We start from the raw sequence: 12851 nt of genomic DNA, 5'->3' as shown, positions 1-12851 counted from the left end.
TGTCAGTTTCCCTGTTATAAAAACCTAAAATCATATAAAATGCAGTCTTTAGTACATGAGGCATCAGCGAGGTTGTTTATTATGAAAATCTGGAGACTTAGGTACGGATGAGGTTGATATTCTGAAGCTCATAGAATTTGCTAACATATTATTACTTAGGAAAAAAAGAGAAGATTGTAACTTGAAGAAAAAATGTAAATTATCCTAGGAAGAAAAGGAAATCAGAAATCTTGAAGGCTCCCTTGGAGAAAATCAGATCTGTAGTTCTAACCCTGAATCAAATGATATTGGTTGAGAGTTAATGTGCTCTGTGCTAGAGAAACAAATGAATGCCAGTCTTTCCAAGGGAGATGGTAGGCAATAATCCTCTAATTATCTTCAACTAGAAAAAATAAATTCAATAACCCACACTATTCAGCAACCCACACTATTCTTCAAGCCACTATCTCGAATCTTTTCCTCCCTCCTTTAGATTAAACTTCTAAAAATGGCAAAGATATATTTCTCTGAAAGGTTTGTTAATGAACAGATTCCTTTTGATAGAAGTCTAGGCAGGAATAGAGCTAATGAGAGAAATGTAATGGGCCATATGCAAAACAGAGACTACAGTGTTCAAGAATTATCTAGAAATAGTGTCTTGGTGTCAGTCCTAACAGCAAGAGACCAAGAGAAGTATAGCAGGGGGCCTCGTGCTATGCATTCCTCAGCAAAAAGTAGAACCTTATCAACCTAGAGATGAAGGCAGAAAGAACCTCTGGTCCTTGGGCATCCTTGGGCAAATCATTTACTTTTCTGGGCCTTCACTCCCTCATTGAGAACTTGAGGTCCTTGTTCAAGTCCCCAAATTTTCAAGACTCAGGAGCATGTTAATATGCTAATATTAATATCACATATTATTATGACACCAAGTAGCCTTAGTCCTACACTGAGCTGCAGGTACAATTGATGTATGTTTGTCTCCAGTCCATAGATTTGCATATTCACTAAGGATGAATCAGTCAAGGGCCAAAAATGGGAGTTTGAACAGCTGTAGAATGTATTCTTTGTTACAAGGCAACTTTTCACCAGAAAACAGAGAAGCTTATCTAAAAACTGCCATCTGGTGTTTGCATGGGTGTGGAGTGCTGGAGAGGGGAGGATGCTCCAGGAGATCAGGGAGGGGGTTGCTACAATATCTGAACCAATCAAAGAGCCTTGGAGGCTTGAATGATGACTCTCTTCACGTGGCCACATTTTCTCTTGTTCTTCAGAAGTCATGAGTTAGGTAATTTTTTTTTCCTGTGAAAAAAATAAAAGTGAAAATGCTCCATAGAATATAATAGCAACACACATCTCAGGATTAATTACTGCTTTTAAAAAACAAAGGGAAAGAGACCTTGCCTGTATAAAAGGCTGCGTCCGTGTGTGTGTGTGTGTGTGTGTGTGTGTGTGTGTGTGTGTGTACTTAGTTGCTCGGTCATGTCTGACTCTTCACGACTGCATGGACTGTAGCCTGCCAGGCTCCTCTGTCCATGATATTCTCCAGGCAAGAATACTGGAGTGGGTTGCCATGTCCTCCTCCAGGGGATCTTCCCAACCCAGGGATTGAACCTGTGTCTCCTACCTTGCAGGCAGATTCTTTAACGTCTGACACACCAGGGAAGCCCATTAAGGGCTGAAGAGCCACAAAGAATTTTGGGAGAAAAGTGGCTGTTATTCTGTCATAGCCACATATACAGCTTTTCTATAAAGATAACAAAAAATTCAAGCCTTTTAAGAATAGAATGCACAGGCATTGGCTATGAGATCACACATAAGCAAAATCTGAGTTTCTGTTCAGATAAGTTGCCCGAACTTAGAGGGAATGGTAGGCTGAATGCCAAATGATGAAAGGTGAAGATTTTCAAGAAGGGAGGGATCAGTTGTGTCACATTCTGTTGACACGGCTGGGGAGTGACCACGGGATTGAGCAACACGAGGGACATTGTAACCTTGATGCAAAGTTTTTCTCTAGTTACAGTAGGTTTAAAAGAGAACCCAGGGCGAGAACTAGAGACACCAAATGAAGAAAACTCTTTGATTTGTTGACCATTTGTTATTATACCAAGTGAGTTGCAAAGGATATAACCAGAGAGAAGCCTTCTTTGAGCTCTGGGTATAACTGCTTTTTAAAGCCATGGAGAGTCAAGGTCACTTGTGATTATAATCTTTCAGGAAAGTGGCTTCTTAGAAAGTTTATACTCTCATTCGAATGTTTCTCCTTTTTGACAAATGCTTTATGGACTACAGCACAAGGTGACCTAATGAAAACTCCTCCCACTGTGAACTGGAGCTTTGTATATATTGAATATAATTACAAGTGCTGGTTGGCTTGATTGGTGCTAAGCGGGATCCCACAAACAGAGCAGTTCAGACTTATAACCTTTTCTCCCTTGACTTTCTACCATAAATTTTTTGAGAGTTTCACGGAGTGTCTGGTAACAGCTCTGGCTCCTTCCCTTGCCATGTGGTGACCCTCCTTTTGGAAGAAAATTGGCTCACTGGGTAGGGGTGATGGGCAGGAGGGATGAAATCATTGTTTTGCTTCAGTGTCCGCTCTGCTTGAGAGAACTTTCACCGCCAGGGAGTCTATATTTTTAGAATTAGCATGTTCCTTTTCAATGTTGTGAACATTCATTTTAAAACCTACTATATTTAGTGAAGGTTTAATCATCCAAGTAGGGAAACTAGTTGAAAGCCATCACCTTTCACTCCTTGCTTGTCGAAACAGCCCCATGAAGCTGAGGATGGTAATTTCAGCAACACCTGGTGAGGGCAGTCGACAAGAAAAATTCCGTTTCTGGAGTTCAATGTGAGGAGCAGCAAAAGTCAGTCAGGGTCTTCCCACTCCTGTTCTAGCCCCCTGCCCCTTCCCTCGCTGGGACTTGCCTCCTGCAAAACCCTCCCTGGACAGGAGTTGGTGGTGCTGGGTGTCTGCATAAGAGATACCTTCCCTTCCTACATAGGGATTAAGACTGAATTTTGTAAAATAACATGCAGGTAATAGGATCTGTTCATACCATTTACACATACATAAGATGTTAGGAGGCTTCCCAGGTTGCGCTAGTCTTAAAGAACCCACCTGCCAATGCAGGAGACATAAGAGACATGGGTTTGGTCCCTGGGTTAGGAAGATCCCACGGAGGAGGGTAAAGCAACCCACTTGAGTATTCTTGCCTGGAGAATCCCTTGGACAGAGGAGCCTGGCAGGCCACAGTTCACGGGGTCTAAGTGTTGGACATGACTGAGTGACTGAGCATGCGTCCAAAATGTTAGGGATGTTGGGCTTCCCAGGTGGTACTATGGTAAAGAATCTGCCTGCTAATGCAGGAGACGTAGGAGGTGGGGTCAAGCCCCTGGTTGGGAAGATCCCTGGAGCAGGAAATGGCAACCCATCCCAGTAATTCTGCCTGGAAAATTTCATGGACAGAGGAGCTTGGTGGCTACAGTCCATAGGGTTGAAAAGAGTCAGACATGACTGAGCACACACACAGCAAGATGTTAGGAAACTGTGCTCTGAATGATGAAATTCTTGGATTTTTCACGGATGCCATTTATTCCTTCACTTCCTCATTCACTTTTTCTGGCAGGGTCTTCCCCAAACCCATGCCTGGGATTGAAGGTGGGCCAGTCAGAGGAGTGGGTTAAGGAGTTCCAGGCTGAGTCAGGCATGAATAGATGCAGCAAGGCTGCTGGTGGGAGAAGGTACCCACGGGCATTAAAACATGCTCTGAGACACAAATGTATTTTGCACGTTCATTTACTCATTCAGCAAATATTTATTGTATTGTTGTGGGAGATTCGTGGAGCCTGGCACTCCTGGGGAAGCACAGATGAACAGAAAAAATTATCCCAACAAATGTATAATTATGGAGTGAGAGCTCAGAAGAAAAGGAATTGTTCATGAATGTGTAGGAGAGGAACCTGAGGTGATTGGGTCAGTGGAGCAAAGTGATGCTTTTGCTGAGATCTACAGTGCTGCTTCCCAAATTTCGGTGTCTGTGAATCACCTGAGGATCTTTTTCAGATGCAGAGTCCTGGTTTGGATCTGGGCTCTAAAGTAGGGCCTGCAATTCTGCATCTCTAACCCACTCCCCCGTGAGGCTGCTGCTGCTGGTCCATGGACCACATTTTGTGCACAAAGGATTTTAGAGGGTGAGGGAAAGCAGTGGGGTCTGGGGAGAAGTAAGTTTCACAGGGAGGGCGCAGCGTATGCACAGTGCACTTGTTGGTCCTCTCATCCCTTACTGAGGCACAAGGTGCTGGTAAAGAAACTGTTCCACTTTCTTCCATGACCAGTGCTCAGACACTGGTCATCTGTTCCCCTGCCAGGACATTTTTCCCCTTTAAGGCTGCTCTTTATGTTTACTTTGAACTTTATTTTAGCTTTTGTAAATATTAGGGCTTCTGCTTAAAAGGACAAGAAGCTAAAGATATTTTTTTTTCACACTTCTCCTCAGAATTTGCTAGCAAAAAAGAGGATAGAAACATGAATTTACCTTTAAAACTTGAAGACTTAAAGAGTAAACCCCAAAACATAAAATATGAGAAGTGCTCCCAATGCAGTAAAAATCAAACATGGATGCAGAAAGACTCCCAGAGTGGGTGTTTGTGGGTATAGATCTTAGACTAAGCTGGCAGGAAACTATTTTCTTAAGTAGATGGCACTCTGAAGGGCAGAACCAATGATCCTTTCTTTGGAATCACAGGAAGAGCATCTACATATGAGGTGGGGTGGAGGCTGGATCTCTAGATCTTATTTCATCCCACAGAGCAATGGAGGAAGCAGAGCTGAATAAAAATAAAAAACATGTAGAAAATGCCATCTTCAGTCTGTCTCCTGACAATACAGGTTAGAGGAGAGCCTGAACTGTGTTCTTCTGTCTAGCTCCCAATATCTGTAGTCTGGAGAGAGGTAAAGGCTAAAAGAAGTCACACATACATCCTTGTCATAATGAGTTTCTCCCTAAACCACTGAAAATTCCTGCTAGCCTGGAATAGGTCATCTTCTCCCCAACAGGTATCATCTTTAAAGTCTGAGAAGAATGCACTTAATTTAGAGATGAGCAATAAAAAGTAACAAAAGCAGGCTCCATAGAAGACAGTACAAGACAATAGAGGGAGGGGAAGGAGGATATATATGGCAGAAAAAAAAAAATCCTCACAATAACAAGTGACCACCAAAATGTTGGAAATTAGGACTAAATAAATGGCTAGAAACTAATAGAACTTAATGAATAACGAAGAGGCTCTAAGCAGAGCAATTGGGAGTTCAGGGGGAAAATACAGAGGTGCCACAGAAGGAGATGAAACAAGAACTTCATAGGGCTCAGGAAGGAAGCAGAAGAGAAAAATAAAGCCATATGGAAATTTAGGCATATTGAAATAAATACAGAGGAGAATAAACACTACTCATGTTAGTGAAGATGAGGTAGGCAGGATTAAGAAAAGCAAGCAAAATAAACTAGAGATTAATCAAGTTAAAATGGATTAGAGAGACTATGAAAGATATGGAAGACAACAGAATTGCAATATATACCTTATTTGTATCCTCTAAGACTTAGCCTGGAGATACTATTCAGTACAATGCTTCGGAAAATAAAAGAAGACATGAGTCTACAAATGAAAAGGGCACACTGTACCCAGGAAAAGCTGGGTCAACACTCTTTGGTTGACCAAACAGTGGTCAACACTGACACACATCTAGGTAAATTTATGAATCCTCAAATAACAAGAAAAATTCTTCTGTCATTCAGGCAAAAATCAAACTATTATTAGGGGGGGTGGATCAAGCTGGTGTTATAATGAAGCAGATTACATAGGAAAATCAAAAGCAAGAGAAGGGAATCATAAACTCCGAGTAGCAAGTTTTGACCTACCATATGATGATAACAATAAGTGATCTAACTTGTCTACTAAAAGAGGCTCTCAAATTTATAAGAAGTGTGAAGTCCAATTATTCTTAATCATACAATGATAATGATAAGATGTAATAATAAGATACACCTAAAATGGTGAAGCCCAGAAAGGTTGAATATAGAGACTTGGGATAAGACACTGCTACAGGCTGAACTGTGTGCTCCCCATCCAGCCCCCAGCTCACATATTGAAGCCCTACCCCGCTCTTGTGATTATACATTAGAGATGATGAAGGGGGTGATTAAGGTTAAATGAGGGCACAAGGTTGGACCCTGACCTGAGAGAACTGGTGCTCTTATAGGAAGAGGAAGAGACACCAGAGCTTTCTCTTTGCCTTATGAAGACACAGAGAGAAGGCAGCAGTACGTGAGTCAGGAAGAGAGCTCTCACCAGAACCTGACCATGCTGGCACCTTGATCTTGGACTTCCAGATTCCAGAACTGTGTGCACCCAGGTTATGGTATTTTGTTAGAGCAGCCAAGCTGACTAGGGAGCTGAGGGAGAGGGAGAAGGAAGAGGAGGAGAAAGCAATCATAACTGTATGGTTGTATTCAAAACAAAGAACATTATATAAAAATGGCACTTGATAATAAGGATGTAACACGATGCAGTTTAACATGATGAATAAACTGTCATGGAAGAGACCCAAAGTACAGGAAACAGGAATAGAAATGCTTGAATAAGAGAAAACTTCAATTCTTATCTCTGATGATAAAACAGAAAGAGCATGTAAGGGTGTGGACTGCCTAATTGATAGTCATTATGATAACTCTTAGGTATACATCAGGTTGTATACTCTGAAAACATATACTTTCAAGTATCAATGCAGCAGTCACAAAAACTAGCTACATGATAAATCACAGAGAAAATGGCAATAAATTCTCCCAAATAGAGATAGATAATATTCTCTGATAAGAATTGTGAAAATTGTCATCAGAAATTGTAATAAAAATAGAAAAAAAAACTTTCCTTACCTCTTGAAAATTAAAGAATAATCATTAAATAATTCTTGAATCTGAAATTGCATAATATTTAGAAAACAACAAAAATTAAAACATAACATTGGAGACTATGAGGCTACTTGCTGAAGTAGTGCTTAGAGGAAAATCTGTAGCATTAAATACTTATAATTAAGAATTAAATTAAGTGAAAAAGGTATCCAACATGGAAGAGAAAAGAAATAATTGAGTGAAACATTAACAGATTAAAGAAGAACTTAATGAATTTGAAGAATTTTTAAAATGGCAAAACTAAGTCTATGAATTGTTTGCTATGCTCATTTTTTTGAAATGATCTTTTATTATGGTAAAATATATATAACACAAATTTGCCATTTTAAAGTGTACACTTCAGTGGCACTAATTATATTTACAATGTGTATAATTTTAAAACTATTTTAAAACTTTTTCATCACCCTAAATAGAAACTCTGTGTCCATTAGGCAATAAATTCTCATTCTCCTCTCTCCAGCCCCTGGTAGCTTCAAATTTACTTTTTGTTTGTATCCATTTATCAATTGTATCAATTTATGTATCAAATCAAAGATATTTTATGTAAGTGGAATCATACAATATCTGTCCATTTTTGTCGGACTTTTTTCACTGAGCATGTTTTCAAATTTCATCCATGTTGTAGCGTGTCTTAACTTCTTTCCTTTCTATGTATGAGTGATAATCCTTGTATTGCATCTACCAAGTTTTATTTGTCATTCATCAGTTGGTGGACACTTGGATGGCTTCTACTTTCTGGCTATTGTGAAAAAGGTGCAACATTTATTTTTTAAAGGGAGAAAGCAGAAATAGATGAAAAAAATAGAGAAATAATCACAGATAAATTAGATTACAGGAGATGTATTTGCTCAACCATATACAAATTAATTTAAAAACCTGGATAAAATATATAATTTCTAGAAACTTGGATAAAATATAGAAAATTCTAGAGAATGTAGTTCCAAGACTGGCCACAGAAGAGTTTTAAAATCTAAAGAGATCGATTATACTCACAAAAATAGAAGGTTTTCAAAAGGCTGCTCCTCTCCTTGACTATCAGGCGCCGGTGTTTTCATAGGTGAGCTCCTTTTAACCTCAATCAGTCCACGGCTTTTTAAAACTCTCATAGAAAAAGAAGAAAAGCCTCTGGTTTCTTTTATAATTATGTTGGTGCCAAAGTCTATCATAAACCATCAACAATAAAATGAAAGAAAACCCCAGACTAGTGCCTTTTGTGACTAGCAATGCAAAAGTCTTCAACAAAATATTAGCCAACAGAAAAATAAAAATAAAACATGACCAGGTGAGGTTTATTTTAGGAAGGAAAGGATAGCTTAGTATTAGGAAACCTATTAATACAATTCATCATGCTAATATATTAAAATATAAGTGTTCACACCCTTGGTTGTTGAAAATGTTTGTTGTAAAACTCATGATTGAGTGTAGAAAAATACCTCATGAAACAGAACTAAATTCCTACTGCCTTAACATATTTCTTTACCTCAAAAGTCAGCTTATTGTTTGGCAGAAACCAACAAAATTCTGCAAAGCAATTATCCTTCAATTAAAAAATAAATTTTTAGAAAAAGTCAGCTTATGCCTAATGGGTGAATGACAGATGCACAATGTCCATCACATTAGTGAGCATTAATCTTGGGGTACTAGCCACCTTCAGTGAGGTAAGAGAAGGAAATATGAGGTGTATAAAAAGGAAAAGAGGAGGTAAATAATTGTATTTGCAAATAATATGACTCTGTGCCTAGAAAACAAGGAAATTAATGGAAAGATCATGGCCACTGACAATCAACAAAAAGAGAATTGAGTAGCATGGCTTGATGAAAAAATTAATGGTCTTTATACATATAAACAGTGACAATTGGTGCTAAGATACAATAAAAGAAAGGATCACATGTCCAGAGAAATGATTCTGAAGTTTATCTGGAAAATTAAACAGGCAAGACTAGCTAGGAAGAGTCCTGAATAGCAGAATCAGAATAGCAATGAGAAGCATAAAAGCTCTGATGAACACACATTATAAAGTTAAAATGATTATGGCATTCTGGTACTGTGCACAGATAACCACATCCATGGAACAGAAGTTTCATTTCCTTTTTGTGGATCACAATTTTAAAAGTTTGAAAACTACTTGTGTACATAGGTGATGGATAAATTTTCCACAAAATATATGTATACCTATGGCTGATTCAGATTGATGTATGGCAGAAACCACACAGAAATTATCGTACAATTAAAAATTAAAAGAAAATACATATAAGGATGTACTTGTATATGCATTGAAAAGCTTTGGATGTATGTTCAAGAAACTGCAACAGTACTTGAATGGCTGGAAGATAGTGGTGGGGAAGATATTTCACTCTGTGTTCTTTTATAACTTTTTTTTTTCCTTTTATAACTTTTGAATTTTGAACCATTTACACTATTAATCTCTTCACAAAAATAACCTATCATTCCCCCAAGTCCAAGGTAAAATAAATGAATAAGGTAAAATAAATACGGAGGGCGGGTATAGAATGATTTGCTTGGATGACTCCTATAAGGGCTTTGACGAGTTACTTGCCTGTGTCTGGAAACTTCCAAGACCTAAATTTCCCAAGAGAGACTTCGGAAAGCCATATAGGAGTGGATACATTAAAGTTAGGTTTTCATCATTTTCCAAGCTTTGCTCACTCTGGCCTTTCCTCTCTTTAGCGCCCAGTAGGAGACTGGGGCGGCTTGGATAAACAGCCTTAATCATTATCACCATCAGCTTCGCTCAGCTCATGGCTGATAAACGCCAGCAGCTGTCTGACTACTTGCAACGCATGTGAGAGCCGGGTGCTTGGAAACGGCGTGCGTAGGTGCATGCGTGCTCAGTCCAGTCTGATTCTTTGCGACCCCAAGGACTGCAGCCCGCCAGGCTCCTCTGTCCATGGGATTTCCCAGGCAAGAATACTGGAAATGGTTGCCATTTCCTCCTCCAGGGGATCTTCCCCACATAAGAATCGAACTGGAGTCTCCTGCGTTGGCAAGCGCAGCTTTCAGCAAAGCCCCCCACCCAAGTTCCTCTTCGTGGTAGATTTTTGCTCCACTTCCTCTAGAGAAACTCTGGAGCCCACCACACACCAGCCAGTTTCCCACGTCTTCAAGAGAAAAAGGCCGTCCTCTTTTCTTCTGAGAAAACACTACAATTTAATGGTCAGCATGAAGAATGTCCTGAGTGTATTTAACTTCGGTTTCAGAGCACAACTCAAACATGGATGTGTTTATATAACCCTTTAAGAGTATTCCCATCAGCAGTCTCTGGTAAGCAGTAGGGGCGTGGCTAAGCGGAATAAATTCCAGTCGGGACGCTCCTTTTTGATCCTGTCCCTTTGGGGAGAAGGCTCTGAGAGTGCCGGGTGGCGGCTGAGTCTTGAAAACCAAGGTCATCATCAAACATTTGCTGAAGCTTTAACAAGGGCACAGATCTGTCCTAGGTCAATATGTACAGAGCTGTACTGGCAAGGAAAGGGGTTCTGATATGAACAGTCTGGAAAATGCCCAACCACCAGTCACTTGAATTGAAAATCTAGACTGAGGAGAACTCAGAATGTCTTCAAGTCGTCAGAATGAGAGGTCATCTCTAAAGAAAGCAGGACAAAACCTTTGCTTTTAACTTGGGGATCACCCAAGAGTCCAGGCTCCTACATGCTCAGTGTGTAACTCTGTCTAAAAAAATTGAAAGCGGAGTTTGTTTTTCTAGCTACTGAGCCTTTGTTATAACAAACTGAGAAAAAAAATTTCAACTCCATTCCTAAAATGGGGGAAGCACCAATTATAAGTAGAAAAACTTCCTCAAATGACAAACACTACAACTGGATTTTACCTTTAAATCTGTTTTGATATTTCATTATAGGTTCTGGCAGCAAAAGATGTGGAGATAAGGAATCTGACAATGTGAATTTATTGTGTGCTGCATACAGCAGCAAGGATGTTTTTCCTAAAAAATCCTTTTGCTGAAGTCCCAGTCTTGCTCAGATCTAAGTAGCTGCCCACATCATTTGATTTCCTACAGCAAGTTATTCTAAGCCCTTGCTCTCATTTCTGTTTGCTCTCTTCCCTTGTTTCTCCCTCTGCATCAGTAGGATTCCTGTTTCTTTTTTTCACCAACTAGCTGTATGGCTGAGAGCCAGCCAGTAGAGTCTTATGGTCCTTTGTCCTGGCCTTGTATGAGGCATCTGAGTCGGGGTGAAGGTGTCCTATGACTTGGGAAAATAAAGCAGCAAATAGCTTCACATTGAGAGCAACCTGCATGGGGCTCTGTTTACCCATTACTTAGGGAGGAAGCTCGTGGTGAGCAAGCAGATTCAGAGCTATTATTGTTGCCACATGATTCAAGGGAGAAATATGCAGCTTTCAAGATCAAAGTTTTTTTTTTTTTTTTCCCCAAGGTTACCATTGCAACCATCTTTTTTCCCTCTTGATACCAAATTAAAAATTTTCAAATAAACTAGAGGAAGGCATACAGTTTTTGTGGTTATCCAAAAGCTGCTTTTTTTTTTTTTTGAGTGACTTAAGAATATTTAAGTCACTTTCCAGCTCTGAAAATCATGTGACCATGAATATATGCCCTTCCTCAGCTCAAGAAGACACTTAGAGCAAACTTACGTGCTTTCCAGGCTGTACTTCCTCCCCTCTACAGCCGTCTGAAATCTTCCACTTTGACATTCTGACAGTCCCTGGACCTCCTGGCTTCCCTGCCTGAGGTGAATCATTCCATCTGGACTGGACCACTGCAGGCAGCCTGAGAGTCTCCTTATCTTTAAGGTGTGGGGCAGAATTTGGATGAGAGAACCTCCTCTGGTAGCAGTAGTGATAGTAAACACAAAACTAACCATTTATGACAATAATAGCAGCTAGCATTTGTTGGGCTCGTTTTATGTACTAAGTATTCTACGTACATTATCTTATGCTTTACAGCAAACTACGAAGTGGGTGTTAATACTAACCCAGTTTTTGGAAGAGGAAACTGAAGCATTGAGAAGGCTATAAAACTTGTTTAAGATGGTGACTGGCCAAGCCAGGCTGCACACTGAGGTTGTTTGACTTTCACAACCCACGCTTTTACTTCCTTTATAAATATTTACTTGTGTGTATTCACATTGCTTTTTTTAAAAATTGAAGTATAATTGTTTTACAGTGTTGCTAGTTTCTGCCGTACAGCAAAGTGAATCAGCTATACGTATACATATATCCACTCTTTTTTGGATTTCCTTCCTGTTTAGGTCACCGCAGAGCACTGAATAGAGCCCCCTGTGCTACACAGTTGGTTCTCAGATCATGTGGTTTTATCTGCATATGCACCATCTTTCTCGTGAGACTCCTGCAAGGCAGCTTGCATCTTCCTTCATTCTTTCATGCCTCATCAGAATGCTGTAACAATAAGTGAGCAAATAATTTCTTACTGGCATTCTTCTTAGGGGAAAAGAATTCTCAAGTAAACTATTACTGAGTTGATTACCTGAATTAGGATGAATTTTCCCCAGTAGCAGGGTACATTCCACAGGCCTTCAGGTAACATTGAAGGTTCTGAAGGTTTTAAGTCATTCCTCTCTGTCGTTTCTTGACCCTACTTCTGAGTGCTTGAGTTGCCTGGTAGAGCTTCTGAATATGAGAGAGATACACTGCTCACTTAGAAAACAGGTTAATGACTAATAAAGATTTTAGAGTCACTTCCAATTTGATAAGATCAGTATCCTAGAACTGAATTATTTTGGAACATTAAATTTGTTTCACTGGCCTTTAGCCTCCTGCCTAATTCCAATGGAGGCAACAGTGAATTCTCCATAAATAGTGGCTTTTCATGTCTTGTTATTAATTATGGGCCTTATGAAGAGCCAAGAATTTGTTAAGTGAATCACTGTGCTGTATCCCCCAAAGCTGCTG

At 39.7% G+C, this 12851-nt stretch overlaps 1 protein-coding gene and 1 long non-coding RNA gene across 2 annotated transcripts in view; one reads left to right on the top strand and one right to left on the bottom strand.

Annotated features, from left to right (window-relative positions):
• The window catches only part of PDE4D (phosphodiesterase 4D), a 1650639-nt gene that overhangs the window by 19652 nt on the left and 1618136 nt on the right, over positions 1–12851 (top strand). The window lies entirely within an intron of this gene.
• On the bottom strand, positions 1013–8552 carry LOC147350413 (uncharacterized). Its single transcript, XR_015148833.1, has 2 exons — positions 7941–8552; positions 1013–1278 (listed from the first exon to the last, which is right to left on the bottom strand). It is a non-coding gene; the product is annotated as an uncharacterized LOC147350413 (long non-coding RNA).

Source organism: Bos grunniens, chromosome 20 (genome assembly GCF_055505025.1).
Source record: "Bos grunniens cultivar Pamir isolate PY7600 chromosome 20, Bosgru_T2T1.0, whole genome shotgun sequence".
NCBI lineage: Eukaryota > Metazoa > Chordata > Mammalia > Artiodactyla > Bovidae > Bos > Bos grunniens.
This window is presented reverse-complemented; position numbering and strand designations above follow the sequence as displayed.